The sequence below is a fragment of the Rattus norvegicus genome, chromosome 15 (assembly GCF_036323735.1).
Source record: "Rattus norvegicus strain BN/NHsdMcwi chromosome 15, GRCr8, whole genome shotgun sequence".
Classification (NCBI taxonomy): domain Eukaryota; kingdom Metazoa; phylum Chordata; class Mammalia; order Rodentia; family Muridae; genus Rattus; species Rattus norvegicus.
Window position 1 is genome coordinate 101,135,222 of NC_086033.1, and position 24,952 is coordinate 101,160,173.

General features: G+C 41.8%; 1 protein-coding gene and 1 pseudogene across 2 annotated transcripts in view; both read left to right on the plus strand.

The window, feature by feature from the left end:
- Nucleotides 1-8,928, plus strand: part of LOC134482017 (importin-5-like) — a 56,621-nt pseudogene extending 47,693 nt beyond the window's left edge.
- Gpc6 (glypican 6) overlaps nt 1-24,952 on the plus strand; it is a 997,624-nt gene that overhangs the window by 697,807 nt on the left and 274,865 nt on the right. The gene's annotated exons all lie outside the window — the stretch shown is intronic.

A 24,952-nucleotide genomic window follows, 5' to 3' on the forward strand; every position in this document is an offset into this window, starting at 1 on the left:
CACACACACACACAGAGACACACACAGACACACAGAGACACACAGAGACACACTCATAGACACACACAGAGATACACACACATAGACACAGACACACACACAGACACACACATGGGCACACAGACACACACACACACACAGAGACACACACAGACACACACAGACACACAGAGACACACTCATAGACACACACAGAGATACACATACACATAGACACAGATACACACACAGACACACACACAGACATACACACAAACACACAGACACACACAGAGAGACACACACACAAATTTATCAACACTATCTGTTGATTTCAGAAGGATTGGCTCACCTCCGTATCATGGCGCTTCCTCCTAGATCACACTGATTCCGACTGTGTCAGCAACCACTAATCACCTACAGCTTTTCATCCAAGGGTCAGGCCTCATGAGATTTCTACCATCAACGTTGGTAGGTCAATTGGCAGTGTCACTTTTCAGGTCTTATTTAGGAAACCATTTCATTGAGATTTCATGGGTACAGCCTTCCTGTCAAATCTACAAGATGCCATGCCTCAGCATGTCTTGTTCTTCTTGCTCTTACAGTCTTTCTGCCCACCTCCTCTGTCCCTGAGCCTTCGGTATTGGGATTGTGTCACTGGTGTGTCAGCTGGTGTCTTACACTCCTCTTTACTTGTTCTCTGCATTTGGACGGGTTGTGTCTTTCTGCTGTGGTCTCTGTCTACCGCAAAAATAAGTTTTTTTGATCGTTGAGGGGAGCTACATTTATTTGTGTGTATGAAGATAAATATTTTATATGCAGTTAGACATGATTCTGGCTGAGAAAAGTAGCATCGGCAGGTTCTTCTCTAGTCTCCTTGCTCACGCAGTCATGAGTACTTAGCTGGGTTTACTGGGCTGGGTATAAGCGCTCTTCTATTGAGAGGGCCTTCAGTCCAATTAGGTGTTAGTTATCCCCAGTAACTACCACTACTGCACATTTCGATACACCTTGCCATTCTGGTGAGTGTTATGGTCTCTGGTCACTACAGCATGGTAAGACTATTGCTTTTCTCCTCTGGTGGCTTGCATAATCCCCTTGCACCATGAGAGCCTGTCCTCAGGAAGGAGGCTTCTACATCAGACCCAACTTTCTTCTTCCAAGTCCTGTGATCCAGTGTAGAGCACTTGGTAAACTTCTAAGTGCGCAGCATGGAGCTTACAGACATGTGTGGAACAGCAGATCTCTTCAACCTATGCATCTTGCAGAACTAAGCTTTATACCCATTGAGGAACAGCTCCCAGCTTGGTCTTCCTTTAATGCCTACAATCTACAATTCTCTTCTCTATAATATCTATCTTTATTCCACCATATTTTAAAAATTAACACTGCTTCTAAAGGTAGTTTGAAATTAAAAATTATGATTCCTTCAGATTTTTCTCTTTTCTGGGTAACCTTGGCTCACCTGTCTCTGTGGTTTAATGTGAGTTTAGGAACATTTTCTCTATTCTGTAAGCAATGCCACTAAGTATTTGAAGGAAATAACTGTTACTCTATGGATTAAGTTAAGTTTTGTTGGATGGACATTGTAGCAACATTGTTTTCACGGGAACACAGGATATAGTTCATTTGTGTCTCCTTTAATTCCTCTCTATAATGTTGCATAGCTCTTAGGCATAAAAGTCTTTCACTTTGTTGATTAATTGTATCCCTGAGTATTACAAATGTTTGTTCATTTGTTCAATTGATTGACTGATTGATTGATTGATTCATAAATCACACCTGCCATTATTTCTTAATTTCCAGTCAAATAAGTCATTGTTAGTATGTTGAAATCCATGGTACATTGATTTTTGTCATTTGCATTTTTAATCAGTCTACTTACTAGTTCTTATAACTTTTAATAGACTCTTGTTTTTCATTTGTATAGAGCCATGTCAGTTGCAAGACAGGAAAAAAAATTTTCTGCTTCTTCTTCTTGCCAAGTTTCGGTGGTTATGGATTTGGTATTATGTTCAGATAAGCAATAAGAGAGGAACATTGGACTTACTCCTCATCGTAGAAGTGAAGCTTTAAGTTTTTCTGCATCATGATGTTAGCTCTGGGATTGTTAATGTGGCCTTTATTATGTTGAGAAACAGTACTTTTAGACCTAGTTTATTGACATTTCTATAATGGAAGGATGTTGAATTTTATCAATTCTATATTCATCGAGATGATTATATAATATAAGTAGTAATCAAAATTTTGTATCATGTTATTGAGTCTCAATAATCTTTTCTAAACAAATATTATAAAATAAAAAATGATAACTGAAGATAAATTAGAAAATTCAAGGGGACTGGGGAGATGGCTCAGCGGTTAAGAGCATTGACTGCTCTTCCAGAGGTCCTGAGTTCAATTCCCAGCAACCACATGGTGGCTCACAACCATCTGTAATGCGGATTCAATGTCCTCTTCTTGTGTGTCTGAAGACAGTGACAGTGCACTCATATACATGAAATAAATAAATAAATCTTAAAAAAAGAAAATCCAGATATTTGGTCAAAATTGAACCCTACCTTTTTGAAGTCGTGAAGTCAAAGGTCAAGTCAAAAGGGGAAATTAAAAGATACTCCAGACTAGTGAAAGAGGAGCATGCTGAAATTCCCACAGAAAGCAGCACAAGCAGGGCCTGGTATCATGGTCAATGGCTGCCCCAAGAAAGAAGAACGCTCTTAAGTGAACTCCCAGACTTTAGACTTCAAAAACTGCAAAGAACAGATAAGCTCAGAATTCACAGAAGTTGGCGATAAATGTCAGAGTGGAAATAAATGGTCTACATACCAGGAAAAAAGTAGAAAACGTCAACAGAGTTTAAATTTGGGGGGGGGGGAAGTGAGGGAGGCTTGGTTTGGTTTTAAAAAAACAATGGTGATAAAAGTAGAAATTTTGACTGAGAAAATGAAGCCAGGGCCAATTATTCTCATTGGTGAGCACCAGTGAACATTCGGAGACTAACAATTCTTAGGTTGTCATCTAACCCAGATCCCCACCCCACTCTCCCCAAGTTCCCTCAGACATGAAGCCTCCAACCAGGCAGTATACACCACAGGCAGCGTACACCACAGGCAGCGTAAACCAGGTGGTTGGAGGCCCTGACACATATACAGCAGAGGATGGCAGGGCCTGGCCTCAGTGAGAGAAGATGTACCTAACTCTCAGAGATTTGGGGTTGAGTGGGGAGGATAGGAGGTGAGGACATCTTCTTGGAGATGAGGGAGGGAGAAAGAGGGGAGATAATGCTGGACTAATAACAAAAGATTAAAATAATAATAATAATAATAATAATAATAATAATAATAATAATAATAATAATTTTTAAAAAGGAAGATGAGGGAATCTTCCCAGATTGATTCAATGAGTAGCATCCCCCAATACCAATGACAAAGACACACACACACACTTGTATATGTGTGTATATAATGTATATATAGTATCATACATGCACAATATGATGTAGTATATTAATTCATATAAAATGACATACAAAATAAAAGTTTTGCATAAACATTTTGCTGTAAATGAGGTAGAACTGATTAAATTTCGTGATGCATCCCTTTCGTTTCCGTTGCATATTCTGTGATATTTCAGAGATTTTTTTCTTACAAGATGGTGTGAGATAAATGCAGAGAGGGAAACGCTGCCCTCCGGCAACAGTAATAGACCCACATGAGGGGTGTTTTTCATACCTAGGTGTGTTTGTAGAGCCATTGAGCTCTCTGCAGATGGCATAGCTGAATCTCTCTTTAGAATGGTTATTTTACCCCTGGTGAATTTCATGCAAAAATGTTTCCAAGAGGCACTTTATGCGTTAATATTTCTGAATAATAGGACAGGGCATTTCAAGTGTGTTTGCTTCTGTTGGACATATACATGTACCTGATTTCCTCCTGCCCGTGTGCATCTTTAGAACTGTAAGTACCGTAGACGAGTCTAACAGAGTCTAGCAGGCTCTGTGGGGTTTGTCTCCCTTTCTACTCATTCCATCTGTGCAATTAATTATTAATTATTAATTATTAATCTCACATTGGCTCTCTGTTGGGGTATGGACCTTAACTTCCGCAACTCATGCTATACTCTCTGATGCACCGAGGGTGGTGGGCAATATTTACTGCCTAACTAAATTGTATGTTTGTCCACTTGGCATGCAGGCAATGGAGACAGTGCAGTACCTGATGCTTTTTTCTCACTGTAATGGCCACAAGAAATGAAGCCAAAATGAAGGCAATTGCTCTAGTAGTTTTCTCTTTCACACATGACGTAATGCAAATATTTTAGACTTTCCGAAGATACTTGTTGTAGAACCTCAGAAACCAGAGCAGTCGCATCCTGTTTATCCACCACTAATTCAAGTTTAAATGAACTTAGTTTCCCAACTTCCTTTGTAAGGAAGAGAATATAGGGTATATCTGGACATTTAGGGTCTGTGAATCCAGGCTCCTGCACTAAGAGTCTGCCCCACTGTGACACAGAGATGGGAACTGAAAGAAAATTCTGATAAACAATTTCAGTTCTTCTTGGAAAGAGTAAACCTCACTGTATAGGTAAATAACCTAGGCTATTCCGCTCTAATCTGTAAATCTGTTAATAAAAGTTTACCTGTAGATATTATAATTACTTGTCATTAGGTAAACAGTGTGGTGAGGAAGACAATTACGTCATAAATACGTCCGTAAGGGTTTAACCGTCTCTCTGTGTGGCTATAAGCAAACCTCACAGTCTGGGTAGCTTACGCTGCAGGCATTTATTTTCTCAGAGTTTAGAGGATGCAAGTTCAAGGGCGAGAAGCCAAACTATTTCTTTTCTGATGTTTGGCCTCTTCCTTGTTTGCGAATGAGCATTCTCTTGCTGTTCCTTCACAGCAGAGGAAGAAAATCCGTTCTTACAAATCTAGTAATCCCACTGTGAGGATGGCCCCCATGATCTCACCCAACCCCAACTACACCTCAAAGGCCGTGCCTCCAACTGCACCACATTAACGCCTGTCAGGCTCACAGCCCATCCAAAAAATGCCAGTCCACTATTTCTCCAGCTCATCAAAGCCAGGGATGTTCTCCAGCGGGTTAAGATGAGCCTCTTGGTTAGAGCGAGTGATTTATCAGAAGCTTTAAAGCCCTGGTATGAAATTTTGAAGTTGTTGAGAGAGCCATGTGCAGGTGGGCGAGCATGAGGCCCATCACTGCGGAGTAAAAAGGTTGTTGTCAAGTCTCGTTGCTGTAAAAACTGGATAAAGTACTTTAAAATTATGTTATGTTAGTATCTTATTATTCCTTCCGTTAATTTCCCGAACTGTTTCACCGTCCTTATAAGAATGGTTTCTCGTGTAGTTGCTCCTGTTTTGTTAACGGTGCTTAATGATCTACTTCCCAAATTGAGGATCCGCTATTCTTTTGTGTGTGTGTGTGTGTTCATTTTTTTTCTTTTCCTTTTTTTTTTTTTTATTAACTTGAGTATTTCTTATATACATTTCAAGTGTTATTCCCTTTCCCAGTTTCCGGGCAAACATCCCCCTCCCCCCTCCCCTTCCTTATGGGTGTTCCCTTCCCAACCCTCCCCCCATTGCCGCCCTCCCCCCAACAGTCTAGTTCACTGGGGGTTCAGTCTTAGCAGGACCCAGGGCTTCCCCTTCCACTGGTGCTCTTACTAGGATATTCATTGCTACCTATGAGGTCAGAGTCCAGGGTCAGTCCATGTATAGTCTTTGGGTAGTGGCTTAGTCCCGGGAAGCTCTGGTTGCTCTGAAGCACGTGTTTCAGCGTGTCCTGAAAACTGGGATTCCCATTCTCTGAGGCCCCTCCTTAAACTCAGCGGTGGTACTCCCATGGGGTTGTCCAGTTCGCAGTAGAAAGAACTGGATGAATCTCCAAATGCGCTGCTGCCCAGAGTCTCAAGAACACAGCACAGGAGGAAGACCGAGGGAGGAAAGAAGCATGAGGGGGAGCAGAATTGCATGATGTCTTTGCAGGCAGGCACGGCATAGACGTCACATGGAAGCAGTGCAGTACAGAAGAGGTGGAAAGAAGATGAAAAAATCCCAAAGGGTGACGTGGAGAAATGGCTGCAAAAGACCGTCTGTGTTCATCTTGTATCTAGGTGTCGTTTCAATTTCATCCCCAAACACTTGCTTTTACAACTTTTACTCCTTTTAGAAAAAAAAGAAAATCAGTGAAACTTTCTCTGCTGTACCATGCCATAGCCGGTGTGTCTCCATGCCCTCTGGTTCGCCCTTTGTATCTGCAGACCTCTGCAAGCTTAAAGGTCCCCAAATCATTACTTTACACTGACATTGCTCAAACCACCTCTTCACAATGTCTGCCTTTGCAGATCCTGAGAAGTCTATCCTTTGCCTATACTTGGTACCCATCTAGGCTGTACCATGGCACCTCTTTATACTCTTAGGTCACTGTACAAGTAAGTGGACCCATTCTGCCTTGTAAACCTCCCCCTTTCAGGTGGATAGGAGCCTGGGAAGATGGTATCCAGCTTCTGTAGGCAGCAGGAACAGAGGGGAGTTAAACAAGTGTCATTCACCTTCCCCAAATCATGCAAGCAATTGCTATGGCCCTGTGACCTCTCTTCCTCCTCTCATCCCACATCTATTTACCAAAGAGAAGGGGAAGTATTGGTGGGGATCGTGGGCAGAGATTGGGAAACATGAACTCTCTTCAGTAAATAGGTGTGTTGCACGGATAGTTCCCCTAATTTTTAGCAGGCCCATGTTATTTCTAAAACCGCAGTTTTTATCAGCATTTCTCCCGTAATTCCAAGAAACTAGTCTAGACTCTCTAGGTAAATGGGGTATTTTAAAGGTTTCTCCTGGAACTGTTTATAGTGTCAAATGCTTAGGACTTGACATATGTCATCGCTGGCTGACTCATTATCTGGTAGAAGTTTTCTCTCGGGTCTCTGCCGGGACATCATCTGCTTAGAGGGACTTCGGGACTTCTCCAACTATCCTGTCAAAAGTAGCCTTCCCACAAGACTGTTTCCTGCTTTCTTTAGAACACTTTAAGGCAACTGACAGGGCTAACTGTTTATAGTGTTTATTCCATCATTTATCTCATCCAATAAAATTCAGTGTGCATGTGGTGAGAACTTTTCCAGGCACTTGATGAATGGTATATATTGAAATAAAAAGCGAATCTGTTTAGGATCCAGACTTATGCTCCATCATAAAGAGCTGTGATTTTGACTCAAGCCCTAGGCCAACAGCATGAGTATTAAAAAAAAAAAATACCATTAAAATGTGCAGGAGCCGAGGTGAATACACACTCCCATGGAAAACTCTATCAAGAACACAGAACACGATCCCCCTCCCCCATTAGAATGAGCGAATTCATGAGGAACCATGTCTTGCTTGCTTTCCCAGCAAAGCCCAGATGCAGACATGAGTATCCGCCTTTTCCCTAGACTGACTGGAAGGCAAACAAAGCCGAGGCCTATCGGACGCTTGTCAGTAACTCAAGCAAAGAACTTTACACGTGGAGGAGGAATGAAACTTTCTGTAAGGCGTTTGAAGCTAAATGCAAATAAAGCCGGTGTCCCTGTCCATCAGCAAGGATGCGAGCCTCCCCTCAGGGTGTAATGGCCACAGCCCTCTCATTCTCCCGAGAAGCCCGTGCTTATAAAGTACGTCTTAACGGAATTATTTTATGACACCATTTAGTTATCATTATTAATGAAAATGCTTGTAGCAGCTTATAAAATGTCCTATGGACGTTTTTATTAGCGGCACATAAATCTAGAGAAAGTGTGCTCCGTTAATGCTACATCTTCCTCCAGAGGCTTTTGTTCAAAGCCAAGAAGAGAGTCAAATTAGAAAGGCTGCTGAACCCACGTACTTGCCCACACACTTTACCCGTGCTAGACGGAACATCTCACATCTTCACACCGTGATGTTTTAATCTATGTTACCTATTATGTAGATATACATACATATATACATACATACATACGTATGTATGTATAAATATAATATTTAAGAAAATTTAAAAACAGATAGGAAGAGTTTTACTCAGCAATGATTCATGATAGCAATCAATGGAAATTCATATGGGCCATTATCTGCAAGAACATGAATTCATATCCCCAGATAAACCACCGAGAGTTTGGCTACGTGTAAATGAACTCATGTCAGTTAGGTATGTACTGGTAGAGAAACACTGTTTTTGACGGAGAAACGAAATACACTTAGGATTCCTCTTCCCAGTCTTAGCTTCCTCTGCTCATTTGTTTTACATACTCTGAGTTGAAAGGGGATTAAAGAGCCTGTTTGTTCAGACCTTGGGATTATTTTTAACCCTTCTAAAGCTGACTTTGAAACCTGAAGAGATATTTGTCATGCTCAAGATTATGAAGGTCCTTTGTAAAATCAGGCACTGTGTTTCTCACACAGTGGGAAATTACTTGAAGACACTGTTTTAGACTTAGACTATGGGTACCAAAGCTATGAAGACTTAGACTATGGCTACGGAAGCTACAAATGTCAGGACAGGGTTACAGGTAGAAAGAGGATGCCATGGCTGCAGGTGAAGTGCAAGTTTATGCCAAGGACAAAGGAAGCAACTCCACCATAGGGCTTTGACCTTAATAAACCATGATAAAGCTCCAAGGAGGTAAAAACAGGTTGTGTATTCTGGTTTCGTGTTGGCTTTTGAGAGCAGAGCAGTAATTTGCATAACTCAACAAGCATTGTTGCTATTTTCTTTTATGATTTTTTTCAATCATCACATAATTTCCTGGTGCTTGGATAAAACATCATAACCAAAAGTGACTTGGGAAGGAATAGTTTATTTTGGCTTAGGATTCCAGATAAAGTCCATCCAGACAGAGAAATGTGGTACGCATCAAGAGCTGCTGATCAAAAATTTTAAGCTATAGAAAGCAGGGGTGGAGGGTAAAGAGTTGGAGAAGAAGGAAGAGAAGGAGGAAGAGGAAGAGGTATAGGAGAAGGAGGAAGTATATTGAGACTATAAACCCTCAAAGCCAGCCCCAGTGATGTACTTCCTTGGATGAGGCTTTGTCTTAAAGGCTCTATAACATCCTTAAGTAGCACCATCAACTGAAGACAGAATGTTCTGTCTCTATTACAGGAACCTCTAGGGGACATTTCTCAACCAAAATACCATAAATATGTTAAATATCATTCTGGCATTTTTAAACAAGGTATATCCTTGGAAAAGAGTCATCTGGAGACCACTTGGAATGGGCTTATGACCTAATAGAGGCCAGGAATAGCATCCTTTCTACTATATTTTTTGCTCTCTGTTTCCTTAAAGTTGTTGTGAATATATATCTGTATCTGTGTTTGTATCTCTGTCTCTGTCTCTATATCTATCTATCTATATCTATCTATCTGTGTGTGTGTGTTTGCATTTAGTTTTCATTGGTTATCCATCCTTAGATTTACAACTTTAATAACATGTAGTGATTTACTTCCTAAGTTCTACAGAGTAACTTCCAGTGGGCTATTGAAGACATTCTTCCTATGAAGTCACTGAGTATTCCTTTCCTCCTTTTTCTAGTTTTGCTTGCTTTCTTCCTTTACCCTTTTGATTTTGTTCTCATTTCGCTTAGTTTTGTTTGTAGGCTCAGAGACCAAGTAAGACTTTCTCTTGTGTGGACTTTCAAAGGCCATTTTCCATCTGACCTAATCACTTCCCCATAAGTTGTCACTGACAAAAGTGTCAGAAAAGACCATTAAGCAATGATTCTCCAGCAGCACGCAGCCATATCATTTATGAGTCACCTCTCTCCCAAGGTCCTCCATCAAATAGGACAGCAGGTGATAGGGAGCTGGCGTTCAAGTGGGTTCACCATTCTGCAAGGGCAGTCTGAGAGAGATTGGCTTAAATGAAGTCAGAGGGACTGAAACACCAAGCTTGGCCTCCTGTTACTGCACACTCTAGCTGTACCATCACAGGAGGCTTTGTTTTAGGTTTTTTGGGTTGTTGTTGTTGTTGTTATTGTTTTAAAAGGGGGCTTCTATTCAACATAACATTCTGTATGCTTTAATAAAACTACAAAATATTTCCCATGGTTTCCTAGAAATACAGGGGAGGAGGGGCGTAATCTAGTTCATAGAGTACAAGCCAAGAGTGTAAGCCTTGGACCCAAGTAAAGCACTAGCCCCCTGAAAGGCCAGAATGAGACACATCAGGAGCTGAAATCTGAGACATGTGATGGACTGTAATTCCTGTAATTGTATTTTAACACTTACTGTACAGAATATAAAAGATCAATGAAAGAACCCCTAAGAGTCCCAAGCTCAAAGTGATCTCAGGATAAATGAAAGCGAAGCAGTTCATCTGATAACTGCTTCTAATCTGAAGCAATTTTCTAGTGAGTCATTATGAATAAATCTGTGTGTGTCTTTGATTATTATTTGGGGTGGGGCTTGCCTATGGATGTGAGAGGCCAGTTTTCAGTAGCCGATCTCTTCTACCTTGTAGCAGTAGGCTTCTCTTGTTTTGGCCATGCTCCACAGTCTAGGTTAGCTGGCCCAGGACGTTCTGGGTGATTTTCCTGTCTGACCACCCTCATTACTATAGCTAGAGCACTGGTGGCGCAGGTTAGTACCATCCATCTGGCTTTGTACATGGACTTGAACTCAAGTCACCGGGCTTTCATGACAAGGGTTTGGACCTTCTTGCCCACCCCGAGACTGGTGTCTTTGTGCACCAGACCATCCTCATAGTAGCCAGAAGGTAAGACAGTTGATTACCTTGCCTGACTACTGACTACTTTAGGTTTGTCCTGTTCATGAAGCACAGAGGGAAATTAGATAAATGTGACCTTGAATTGAGAACTAACCTGAGACACATTTGGAAAAGGGAAATATTCCTCGACGATGTATTGAATTATAAAGGATAAAGCTCTGCTCCCGCATTCTGACACACACGGAGCCTGAATGAAAGGGGGAGTTGGAAGGTATTCAGACACATTCCCTCTCGGGGGGAAATAGATGAATGGGCAGACCTAAGAAATCCTGCCTTTCGTGTTTGGAGATAAGCCAAGAATCAGGGCAGAGGGCTGCAAGCCATTGTAAGTGTCAAAGCACATGTGTGCTGGGAAAGAGACCAGAGCCAAGGCATGTAAAACAAGGCCAGCATGATTAAGTCACCTCTGAAATATAGAATACACACCAGGCCTCAGAAACAGAAGCAAATCAGAAGCAAAAATGTATGTGGCTTTTAGCCAGGGTTGAGAAGAAAGCAGGAACAGGACTAAAACACTTCAAGTCTATGTGATTAAAGACTTGAAACTACAGAAGAAGCGTTATGTTTCTCAAGGAAGCACCATGCAGTAGGCTCTGTCAGCCTACGGTGCCTCAAGTGTGGACGCCATGCCTAGCAGGTTGTTGATAAGGATAATGACTGCTGAGGAGAGATTTAGTACCCTGCCAAAGGTCACTTAGTTCATACATCATAAATCAGATCCTTATGGCTTTGGATCTAATGGCTACCTAATACCTGGTTCCCTTCACTGGGGATAAATGAACAAAGGAGCATTAATCCATCTTGCTGTGTGTTCTTCTTTAACCTTAGTAACCTTTGACTATAGCATGCTTTGGGATCTAGTACTATACCAAAACTGGAATCTTGGAGATCTTGAGAAATTCCTAGTAGCAGTCATTTGTGGTCATAGGATCAGCTTGCAGAATGTTGGTCTGGCTTTTTAAATCTTTTCTAGCCAATGTCTTGAACGCTCTGCTAATGTTGATGGGCACCTTGTACAGGAGGTAGCTGAAGCCTGTGAGCTCTTCCAGGAGACCTTCTGCTGCACTGGGACATACAAAGGTTTGCAGGAGCCTAAGCCTCCATTCCTCCATTGAGAAATAAACCATGTCTACTGTTGACTGTGAGCTGAGACATTATTTAAGATCAAAATAAGGGCGTGACATGAGGCGAATGTTTAAAAGTCAACTCCACGAGTTATAAAGAGTAGTTATATTTTATTACCTTTACATACAGTTTACCTTAATATCTTAAGTTTTAAGAGAATTCATAGGAACCTTTAGGAAGAAAAGAAGGAGATTTAATTTTTAAAAAAGTGAATTTAATTTTACCGCCAAGTGTAGTATCCCTACTGGCAGAAGCCAGAGAAAATTCATTCCCGATTCAGATAGGATTTATTATCATGGTTATGCTACATCAACCTTTAAGTTATTATTATGTACAATACGTTTTAAGCATTTATACATTGTAGAATGACTGAACGTTGACAAGTACCACCTCACGTATTTGTTTTTCTGTAAGAACATGAGACATTAATATGTCATCAATTATATGCACCACGTTGTACAACAAATCTCTTAAACTAACTCTAATCTGCCAATTCTCAAATCATGGGCTATGACCCCTTTGGGTGGTTTTATATCAGGTATTTATATCATTATTCATAATCATAGCCAAATTACATTATGAATTAGCAACAAAATAATTCTATGGCTGAGGGTTACCACAGCCTTAGGAAGGTTGAGAACCACTGCTCTTATCTTTGACCAACCTACTCCAAATACCCCCAGCCACAGTAGCTACCTTTCTTCTCTTTACTTCTGCACAATCAACCTTTCACGCTTTCAGTACGAGTGGGAACATTTGGAATTTCTCTTATCAGGCCTGGCTTATTTCATTTAACACGGTGCCCTTTGATCTCATACACACAGACACTCATGGCGGCAGCTCTTTTCAATAGCCAAATCGCATTGTGTCACGTCTAGGTATCTCCTTCTGTTTCCCCATCTGTCCAATGGACACGAGGGTTCCTTTTATAAACTAAACTGTGATGAAGGAAGAACTACAGAGTCCTCATCGCTGGCTTCGATCATTTGGCTGTAGCTAGAGTCCACTGTGAAACGTAAGAGTCACATGGACGTTCTGCTTTTGCATTAATCTTTATTCTGTCTTGCCAGCTTGTGTACGTGCGCACTACCTGCACGTATGACACCCACAGAGGCCAGAGGAGGGTGTTGGAGTCCCTGCAAGTGTAGTTACAGGTAGCTGGGAATTGTCATATAGATGCTGGGAGCAGAATCCAGTTCATTCGAAATGCTCTCAGCTGCTGAGCCTTTCTCCGGCTTCACAGTAGTTCGGTTCTTACATTTTCGAGAAGCCTCTGTACCACTCTCACACAGCAGCGGCACCTGCTTGCATCCTGTGGACTGGGTACAGGGCATGTCCCCCACGTGCTAGCCTGCACGCTTAACCTTTGCCTTTTTGCTGATAACCATCACTTCAGCAGCAGAGATGGCTCTCAATTCTCCTTTTGCGTTTCTCACATAGGATTAGTGATGCTGCCTATTTTTGGTTTGGTTTGGTTTTGTCCATCTGTTGTCACATAGTCAGAAATCTGATTCAGGCCCTTCATCTATTTATAAATTTGCGTTTCTCTTTGTATTCTTGCTTTGTGGTTACTTGAATTTCTTATGTTCGGAGCATATTAACCTCTTCTCGGATATCTACTTTGCTTATATTTTCCCCATCCTTTCTCTTTGTGCTGTGTTTACAGCTCCATTTATGATGCACAAGTGTGTGAATGTGTGCGTGTGTGCCTGTATGGTTTAGTCAGATTGACCTCCTTTCGCTTAAGATTTATCATGAAAGATGTTTCCCCCCTTGGAATTTCAATATAATTTTATATTCTAACAGAACAGAACAGAGTTTGAAAACTAAAATTTTGGAACAAATATCTAGATGTTTGTTATTTGTAACATCGCTTGATGTTTTCTAGTCTGGGACTGAATTATTAATTACTCTTCACCGCTAGGGGGTCGGTGGCCTCCTAGAGTTCTCTATCCAGCCTATAATCGAGTTTGTTGGAATTGATGAAGTCCCCCTGCATGTCCTCTCTTGCCAGAGAAGTAAAGAGCCGGAACAAGTGAGGCTTAATCATTTTACTCAGCTATGCTTGGGTACTTCATAAATGGCACAGATCTTGGCACCACAAAATTCTCTGTTAAACTTTTCCAATCCAATTGCTCAAAAACTTTACTGTATAGTAATCCCAGGGCTGCTATATGCTGGTAGCTGTGCTCTTAAACACAATCGGGTAGGTTATGAAAACAATTGCCAAGCCTCCTGCAGACTTTGCACTGTGACCTGTGAGTCACAGCCAGATAGAGTTGAGGTACATAAACTATATACTATAGTGGTCTTCACTCTGGATACGGTAAACTCAGCCAAAGCCTTTCATTGACAGTACAGACATCCATGTTGCCTCTGGACTTGTCCATGTAGGTTTCACAGAATCTTCTAGATGGATCATTTGCAACCGTAGGACATTAGATAGATAGTCTTGTCTTCTAGAGTCCTGACATGTAGAAGGTTACCACCAGAGTAGCTGGTAGTGTGAGAACAGGAACTCTTCAGAGATGGCCCAACAGCATCAACTAACACACATTTAACCATGATGAACACCAGACTCTTCTTAGGCTTTAGGCGACTACACAGTATTTTACCTTTCTATTTTAAAGGCACAGGGAACGGAGAGTTTAGAAACATGGCACAGTCATCTGGGTAAAGGACACTCGCTTGTGGTTTGGGAGCTGAAGTGCATATTTAGAGTTCTACCTTGCTCGCCCTGAGCAGGGGAGGCATGGATAAGGCGGCCAGAGAATTGGCCATTGTAGAGATGTGAAGATGGGTTAAAGGCTGAAAGTATTGAGTTGAGGGTTACGAGTCAATGTATGTGAGGAGACATGCATGGTGTCCAGAAATAGTGAGGACCTGCTTGTTTTAAAGACAAGAGCCCTCAACACTATACACAAACACACACACACACACCATGGGTGCACACACATGAGCACACACACTATAACTTTTATTCCCTTGTCAACATGATTTAGGGTAAAGAAAGCACTTGACTACAGGCAAATCAGCTTAAACAACTCTGTTGCCCTAATAAGACTATTGGTGTAAAACTAGCAATTGTACAATGGTTGGGTGTAGTGTGCTGTGCCTCCTGAAAGAATTTTCCTGTTTGGATTTTAGTTTCTGTGATTCTTGGATTATTTTATTTACACGAAAATCTTCTACAGCTTTTGAAATTAAATTGATACAGCCTCATTAAATTTTGAGTTTTTGAGGGATTTATGTAACTGTGTGTCTGTATGTTTGTGTGTCTCTGTAGGTCTGTCTGTGCATGTCTGTGTGTGTGTGTATGTGTGTGTGTTTGAAGAAGGGAGGGAGGGAGGGAGAGAAAGAGAGAGAGAGAGAGAGAGAGAGAGAGAGAGAGAGAGAGAGAGAGTGTGTCTATGTACCCTGGCTAGTCTTGTACTCTGGATCATCCATACTGTCCTAAAATCAAAAATACCAGCCCTGATCTTATTTGACAAGTATCACTAGCATAGTATTACTATCAACTTCTTAATACACATATAATTATTCTGATCACTCTTTTATTTATAGATAAGTAAGTAGAACTTTGGGTAGCTGAGAATATGGATCAACCACATAACAAATAGGAGATATACCAAAACTTAGCTGTTTGGCTCGGTATGTTGTAGCACTAGCCAATCTTTGTAAAACTTGAAATTATCAGATTGTGTGGCCTCAGATCTGGAAGACTGGAGTTGTTCCTGACTCCTCTAACACCTCAGCTTTTGAAGTCAAGGGTAATCTGTGTTGCTCAGTTAGGTGGTAAGAATTTGGGAATCCACACTCAAACCTGATGGCTACTCAAGTGCAGCTGTGAGTTCACCAGTGGTGCCTCTTCTGCGGGGCACCTACAGCTCACTCTGTACAACACCAAACAAAAGCAAAGGCGGAAGCCCTTACCAGGCTGTTTTTGTTAGTGTGGGGGAAGGGAATCGGTATTTCTCCATTCTTTGTTTTATTTTGTCTGAACTTTGGTTCTCTGGCTAGTTCGGGTTACTGTGATTTGGGGAAACATGGTCTATTTCCCTCTCCATAAGCAGAGTTAAGACAGAGTAACAGCCTATGAACATCACTGTAGCAGCCTGTGGGTTTTTACCATGTCTACACCTGTGTATAAAGATGCACCCTGGAGTGTCAAGGGTTTCTAGCTGAAATAAACAGAGAATCTAAACAAGTCTGAGAATGTTCATATTCAATAGTCTTAAATGGTTTTAGTTACACGTGAGTAATCACTGCTCTGACATGGTTCTACAACTTCAAATCAATCCACAGAATACTTTAAAATTGGAGCACAGGGGTTGGGGATTTAGCTCAGTGGTAGAGTGCTTGCCTAGCAAGCACAAGGCTCTGGGTTCGGTCCTCAGCTCTGGAAAAAAAAAAGACAATAAAATTGGAGCACAGATTATTCTTTCAAATCATTTTTGGTAACAAACAGGCATCCAGTCTGTAGATTTCTGGAGGGAATCATAGGAGAAAACTTCACATCAGAAACGCAATCAGACACGGTAGCCATGTCAGCAAGCAATTAATTTTGCTGCTTGGATCTCCAGAGCCACTGATCCTTGAATCGGCATTCACTAGGTGGCTTTTTAAATCTAATTCTAAAACTTGGCTTAGTCCTTGCTCATTAAAACATGAAAGCAGATGATGACCAGGAGACAATCTGGGAGCATGGCTTCAACTTGGGTTATCATGTCACAAAAATGAAAAGGGAACACAAAAGTCATCGCCTCTTCTAATTCCCTCTCACTCTAATAACTGGCCAGTAGGAATTTGCAAAATCAGGGCTACATGCATGTGTGTGCATTCGTGAGTGCTCGTGTGTGTGTGTGTGTGTGTGTGTGTGTGTGTGTGTGTAAGAATTTGCTTTTTCTTACAGAAAAGAAAGGGCCTGTATTAGTCAGGGTTCTCTGCAGTCACAGAACTTATGGAATGTCTCTATATATTAAGGGAATTTATTCTGATGACTTACAGTCTGCAGACCAATTAGTCCAACAATGGGCATTTGCAGATGGGAATCCAAGAATCTAGTAGTCGCTCAGTCTTAGGAGGCTGGTTACTTCAGCTGGGCTTCTGTGGAAGTAGGTTCCAATAGATGTGCTGGCAATAAATGCAAGCAGATGAAGAAGAGCGAGTCTTCCTTCTTCCAACGTCCTTATGTAGGCCTCCAGTAGAAGGTGTGGCCCAGATTAAAAGTGTGTGCTACCACATATGGATCTGGGACTTGCTTTGTCCCAAGTTGACCTTGAACTCACAGATCTCCTTGCCTCAGTCTCCTGGAATTCAAAGCTCTTACTATCTTGCCTGGGCCTAAGCTTTTCATGGCCACTATGCCTCAAGATCTCCATGCCAAGATCCAGGTTAGACACCTGTGTTTTCCAGCCTCAAGATCTGGATCACAGGTGAGCCTTCCAGTTCTGGATTGTATTTCATTCCAGGTATAGTCAAGTTGACAACCAGGAATAGCTATTACAGGGGCATTTTACTATTTAATTGTGGGAGGCAACATGTATTTGATATTTTGGTACATTGTGAAATAATTTCTGAAATCTAGTTAACATATCTGAAGGCTACATAGTTGTTTGTGTAGGAGATGGGTATTTTTATACAGTTATAGAAATCTTCAGGAACTCCTTCTTTAAAAGGGGAACAAGAATACCCTTGGGAGGGAATAGGGAGGCAAAGTTTAGAACAGAGGCAGAAGGAACACCCATTCAGAGCCTGCCCCACATACATATACAGCCACCAAACTAGATAAGATGGATGAAGCAAAGAAGTGCAGGCCGACAGGAACTGGATGTAGATCTCTCCTGAGAGACACAGCCAGAATACAGCAAATACATAGGCGAATGCCAGCAGCAAACCACTGAACTGAGAATGGGACCCCCATTGAAGTTGTCAGAGGAAGGACTGAAAGAGCTTGAAGGGGCTCGAGACCCCATATGAACAACAATGCCAACCAACCAGAGCTTCCAGGGACTAAGCCACTACCCAAAGACTTTACATGGACTGGCCCTGGGCTCCAAATTCATAGGTAGCAATGAATAGCCTAGTAAGAGCACCAGTGGAAGGGGAAGCCCTTGGTCCTGCCAAGACTGAACCCCCAGTGAACGGGATTGTTGGGGAGGAGGGCAGTAGTGGAAGGAGGATGGGGAGGGGAACACCCATATAGAAGGGAAGGGGGACAGGTTAGGGGGAGGTTGGCCTGGAAACCGGGAAAGGAATAACATTTGAAATGTAAATAAGAAATAGCCAATTTAATAAAGATGGGGGAAAAAAAGAAATCTTCAGGAAAACACTACAACATCATTGCCATTGTCATCACCACATGTATATATGACTCCGAGGACTCAGTACTACCACTTAACTCAAGCATGGTACAGTTTGATTGAAATCTCCCCATTTCCCTCATCCCGGAAGTGATTCTATTCTGACTCTCTATGCTTAAGCAGAGGAGAGCATGCAGCAGTTCTATTTTGTGCGGCATGCTGTCACATGATGTCCACTTTCTGCCTGCACATGGATTTCTAGATAACCCAGAAGTGTTTATTAAATAGGCTGCCCTTTCTCCATTGTGTGTTCTTGGCACCTGTGTTGAGGATGAAGCCACTGGAATGTGTGTTTACTTTTGTGTTTTCTGTGTCTTTATTTTGTACTCTATCGCCACCCTCAAACATGCTCTTGGCCTTCCACATCTGTGGGTTCTGCATTACATGATTCAACTAAATGCAAGTCACAACACTTTTTAAGTTACTTTTCTTTTTTTTTATTACAAGTTCTTACACAGCACGTGTGTGTTCAGGGTTATAGCTCCTGTGGAGAGGGAGAGCTTTGGTTCAGCATACAAACCGTATCATTTTGTAGGAGGGGATTGGCTATCTCCCAGCACTGATCTGTGCAGAAGGCCCTACAGCCAGTCCTTCCTTCATGGTGCAGAGGATCTCACCTATTTTCATATCTGACAGTGAGATGCTGCCAGGTTGGCTCTTCCTTCAGCTAAATGTGTTTGTGGTTTCATGTGAAGTTACAAATTGTTTATTTTTTCCTCATACAAAACACCCTTGAGACTTGTTAAGAACTGCATTACATACCTAAATAACTTTGAATAGTATACAGATCTATTAGGTAGTTGTGAGGATTGAACATGTAGATACTTTATTCGTGGTTCACTGGAATGTACCGTATAACGACCTAATTGCAGAAGTTGTAAAATGAGGTGATCCCAGATATAACAAGAGTGTATCTTCTCCAAGAGAGAACTCACTGAGTGCTCCAGGAAATGCAGAGATCCTACGAGCTTAAGGCTGACAGTAGTACATGAGAAATATAGAAAATTACCCTTTCAATCTCGGGGCACACGTTGGGAGGTGCAGTGCGTCGATTACATTTGAAATACAGTCCTTGGCACTGCTGGGGAAAATGCCTAAGACAGTAAATGCAGCCAAGGGACTGAGCCTGCCCCGCATCTGTGTACTTAGCCTGCTGCCTAATTGATATGGGGTATCAGTCAGCTTCATAATGACATGAGATTCAGCCACAGAGTTTGGGGATGCCACTTCCGTTATGTCTGAAAGGGAAATGGCTGAACGCTTCTTCCTCTAGCGCTGCTCACAGGGCAATTGCACAGCATTCACAGGGCAGAGGGGTAGTGCCAGATAAACAAAAGCTGTGTTGCTAAAGTTAGAGGGCTTTAATCTGATAGCCACAAACCGTCCATCACACGTCAGAGAGCCAGGGGCAAATGTCTTTATAGAAATTACTAGCATTTCTTTGTTCTTCCCATTTGCCCAGCAGTTCCAAAGGCCTTTCAGATATGGAAGTAAAATATTACATCTAGAATGTAGATATGGCTGGGTTCGGACTATTATTCACGAGAAAAAGATGCAATCGTTCTAGGGATGGTGTCCGCCACCACTGTTATCGGGGATGTTTGCTCCTCCTGTGACCAGATGTGTCTCTAGGTATGAACTCCGCTGTGTAAAGGGGAGATTGTGCTAAAATGGAAAGTGCCTCTGTGACACTAGCTTGTCTTTATGGTTTTATTTCATTTATGGGCTTTGTTTTAAGTAAATGGGGAATCTGAAAGTGGGTAGAATAATCAAGGATATAGGTCACAAAGATTACTTTTCCATCTTACCATCATTTAATCATGGGGCATAGATGTTTCTAGGGCAATCGTTTTATGAATTATGGGATGTCTACTGTGCAGGGATGCTAGATTTAGTAAACAAAAGCCCAAGTCACACAGTCAAATAGAAGCTTTGCATAAAAGGCGATTTTTTTTAGCATAAGTATGTCAAAAGCGCTGCAAAGCAAAAATTATGATACTGTCCTATGAATTTATTTAAAATTCAGAATCAACTGAGCATCCTACATTTTATTTGGCTAAGCTACGGAAATGGGGTCATGGTAGAAGCAGAGGGTGCACATAACTGAGCTATACCTACAGATTATGGTGGTGAGGGATTAGGACTATTGCCCTTTCCAAGGTGTTCTTGCAGGAGTCCGAATGAATTGAAGAGAGAAGCACTGGGAGGGGATGTGTGGGAATCGCATGGTGTTTGACGTCTCCAGAATACTTCAGAGGGAGGAAGAGTGGTGAGGTTAGAGTGAGTCTGGGGATCATATCAGACCAGGAGCTCAACACTCAGTTCCTCAGGTCAGCGTTACTAAGAGAGAACTATTGGGACCCACAAAGACAATTTGAGGAAAATTTAAAGTTTTCCAGTAGTTGTATTAAGACATGGAAAAGGGAGATAAGAATAAATATGGGCACAACTGACCTCATGGCACTTATCCCAGTGCATTCCAAAACTATGATTTCTCGCTATGATATCATTATAAAATTACTAATGAAATGGCTTTGTGTTTCCTTGTATCACCTATCCAAAGTTGTGTCTTTTAATACTTTTGGGGCATCTTAACTAAGACCAGCCTCCTTTCTTATTTGTTTTTTATTTTTATTTTTTTTGAAACTTTGTAATCATTTATTATTGGTAGCCATAAAGAAAAGATGCTTTTGAACCCAACAATCATTTTTAAATTCAAATGTATTTTTCCATCTTTATTAACTTGAGTATTTCTTGTTTACATTTCGATTATTATTCCCTTTCCCGGTTTCTGGGTCAACATCCACCTAACCCCTCCTCCTCCCCTTCTATATGGGCTTCCCCTCTCCAACCTCCCCTCATTACCACCCTCCCCCCAACAATCACGTTCACTGGGGGTTCAGTCTTGGCAGGACCAAGGGCTTCCCCTTCCACTGGTGCTCTTACTAGGCTATTCATTGCTACCTATGAGGTTGGAGCCCAACCTCCTTTCAATAGACAAGTAGTCCGTAGTCAGCTAGCTCCTTGCTGAGTGTAAGCATGGCTCTGAAGAGTAAAGGTCCACTCGTACGCTGTCATCAAAGGAGCCACGGGAACCAGGGCAGCCTCAGGTTAGCCATATTGTTGTCACAGAAAGCAGTGAACAACTGTCAGGCTGTTCCACTGGCCCAGGAAGATTAAAGTGGGCTTACCACCATGGCAGCAAATAGGAGCACTAACGAGAGAGGCGGCATCTACTAATGAGCATGAGTTCTGTAAATCACTTATCTATTACCTCGGTGTGGGCAGAAATCAACGAATGGGTGACCTTCCATCCATTCCACCAAGAATACCATCCAAGTGGAGGAAGCTACAATGGCGGTGAGTCTCAAGAGACAGTGAGTGTATCTTGAGAAAAAAAAAACAATTGTTTTTCTGCTTCATTTTTAGCACTTCTTTTCTTTCTTGAAATTGTAGCACCTCAAGATGCCTTGATTTTTTAATACCTATTCAGAAATCTGTTGTAGCATCTCATTCAGAGCATTTGAGTTGAGATCTGCCTCGTATTAAAATAGCTGACTGCTGACCGTTCTTCACTTTAGATATGGCTGATGGCAATATCTTCCTAAACACGGAAGTATAACCTGCTCGGTCTGTCTGATGTTACTTGTGTGTATATCCTCGAGGCTGACCGTTTGGTACCACATAACCAATTGCTGTGACCCCTGCTTCTTGATACAGTGTTTCACTTTCACCCCAGTTCTAAAGCAAAACACAGAAAGATAGATTTTTAATGGAACTGAAATGTCTTAAACTCCCTTTGGTTTTGACAGCCTAAAGCACAGGATTCTATTTCATAGGAATTTGTAAACTGAGAAGAAAGAATTTATGTGTATTAAAGGAGCAGAGAAGGTCTACATCACCGAAACTGCCACAGAATCAGAAATTTAAATGTGTCCCAGGACCATTTCTTCTCACAAGAGAAATATTTCCTCGTGAATCCTTGGGAAGAGAGGGAGTCACGACAGTGTTTCATGCACAGACCTTTTAATGAATGGGTCCTCTCCTCAGCCAGGCTCCTGAGTATAAATATACTCGAGGAGGTTTCAGTGTTCAGAGACTGCCATTCATTTTCACACGGGATTTTTCTCCCAATAACTCCCGTGACATAGTACTGTTGCCTACACTGCTTCACACAGGAATCCTAAGGCTCTGAGAGGAGAGGGCACTAAAGCACAGAGCTCAAGGGCTAGGTCAGAAATAAAAGTCCCATCCATTTACAACTAAGTCATAGTGCACTGCCAGTGCCCGGTAATAGATAAGAGAGGACTGTGTAAATTGGGGGTGAGCCGTGTTTGTGGTTATAGGCAACAAGAGTATTCCTTGTCACTTAGGGAAGTCACTAAGCACTTGACAGTAGATGAATTCTTCAATGTTAGTCATGGAGACGGACAAACATGGGTATGTAGAGCAAGTGAGAAGTGAAGGGAACTGCTTAGTACGTTTTCCTCAGAACTTGGTATTGCCCCTGAGGTGGTGAGGTCTCCATCAACATCATCACACTAAGAATAATAACCATTGTGTCTAGTAAAATGTTAAAGAGTGAGACTAAATTAAAGTCCTTGAAATGACAGTGTAAAGATAGCAACGTCTATAACTAATAAAAGACCAGAACGTGAACGTCCATGGAACTATTACTGAGCACGTAATATATTTCATTCTTTTTTTTTCTTTTTTACTTTTTTTTTTATTAACTTGAGTATTTCTTATATACATTTCGAGTGTTATTCCCTTTCCCAGTTTCCGGGCAAACATCCCCCTCCCTCCTCCCCTTCCTTATGGGTGTTCCCCTCCCAACCCTCCCCCCATTGCCACCCTCCCCCCAACAGTCTAGTTCACTGGGGGTTCAGTCTTAGCAGGACCCAGGGCTTCCCCTTCCACTGGTGCTCTTACTAGGATATTCATTGCTACCTATGAGGTCAGAGTCCAGGGTCAGTCCATGTATAGTCTTTAGGTAGTGGCTTAGTCCCTGGAAGCTCTGGTTGCTTGGCATTGTTGTACATATGGGGTCTCGAGCCCCTTCAAGCTCTTCCAGTTCTTTCTCTGATTCCTTCAACGGGGGTCCTATTCTCAGTTCAGTGGTTTGCTGCTGGCATTCGCCTCTGTATTTGCTGTATTCTGGCTGTGTCTCTCAGGAGCGATCTACATCCGGCTCCTGTCAGCTTGCACTTCTTTGCTTCATCCATCTTGTCTATTTGGGTGGCTGTATATGTATGGGCCACATGTGGGGCAGGCTCTGAAGGTGTTCCTTCAGTCTCTGTTTTAATCTTTGCCTCTCTATTCCCTGCCAAGGGTATTCTTGTTCCCTTTTAAAGAAGGAGTGAAGCATTCACATTTTGATCATCCGTCTTGAGTTTCATTTGTTCTAGGCATCTAGGGTAATTCAAGCATTTGGGCTAATAGCCACTTATCAATGAGTGCATACCATGTTTGTCTTTCTGTGATTGGGTTAGCTCACTCATTTTAATATTTTCCAGTTCCAACCATTTGCCTACGAATTTCATAAACTCGTTGTTTTTGATAGCTGAGTAATATTCCATTGTGTAGATGTACCACATTTTCTGTATCCATTCCTCTGTTGAAGGGCATCTGGGTTCTTTCCAGCTTCTGGCTATTATAAATAAGGCTGCGATGAACATAGTGGAGCACGTGTCTTTTTTATATGTTGGGGCATCTTTTGGGTATATGCCCAAGAGAGGTATAGCTGGATCCTCAGGCAGTTCAATGTCCAATTTTCTGAGGAACCTCCAGACTGATTTCCAGAATGTTTGTATCAGTCTGCAACCCCACCAACAATGGAGGAGTGTTCCTCTTTCTCCACATCCTCTCCAGCATCTGCTGTCACCTGAGTTTTTGATCTTAGCCATTCTCACTGGTGTGAGGTGAAATCTCAGGGTTGTTTTGATTTGCATTCTTTTAAAGAAGATACCCTCCCACCATTGTGTTGTATAGAATTAAAGAGAAATCAAACATGGCATCCATTGAGAGTTTTAACATGGTTGAAATGCTACCCTGGTCCCTTCTGGGGGTTATGTTGTACAATAAAGAACCAAAAGGGGTCACATGTTTTTATGTTATGTCGAACAGTTGGATATTTCAGAAACCAGTCGTGTATGAGTCAATGCTTATCCCATGGAGACACCTGCATGTGTTTGCTATTTTCGAAACGTGTGACCTTAACGAAACGCAAGAAAATGTATGTAGAAAAAATAAGCATGAAAATTTTCAGGTGCATAGTTCCTTTAGAGCCAATAAATTTGAGAAATAACTGTAAATATATCATCACTTACCACACCTTTCTCCCAATCAAGCAGAGCCCTCCAAGATGAACCGCAGGCCAGAACATGGGAGGGCCCCAGCCAGCAGCCTCACAGACACCATAAACAGAGGCCACAAGGGTCTCTTGGAAAATATCAGATTGTTTCATGCTTTAGTCAATGAGGTGAAGCTGGGAATTTATAAATGATTTTCTAAATAGGAAAGGTAGACGATTCAACTGCAGTCTGTGCTAGTTTGATTTCCTAAGAGGCAGGTGTTTAATCTCGTTGAAGTATCCTGATGCGTGTTATTTGACTAAATGAGAAAGCAAAAATATTTGACAGGACAATAAGACTAATTTTTTAAAAATGTTCTGACATGGTGCCTTCATTTGGGAATAAATCTCCAAAACTCTGCTTAATATAGTCA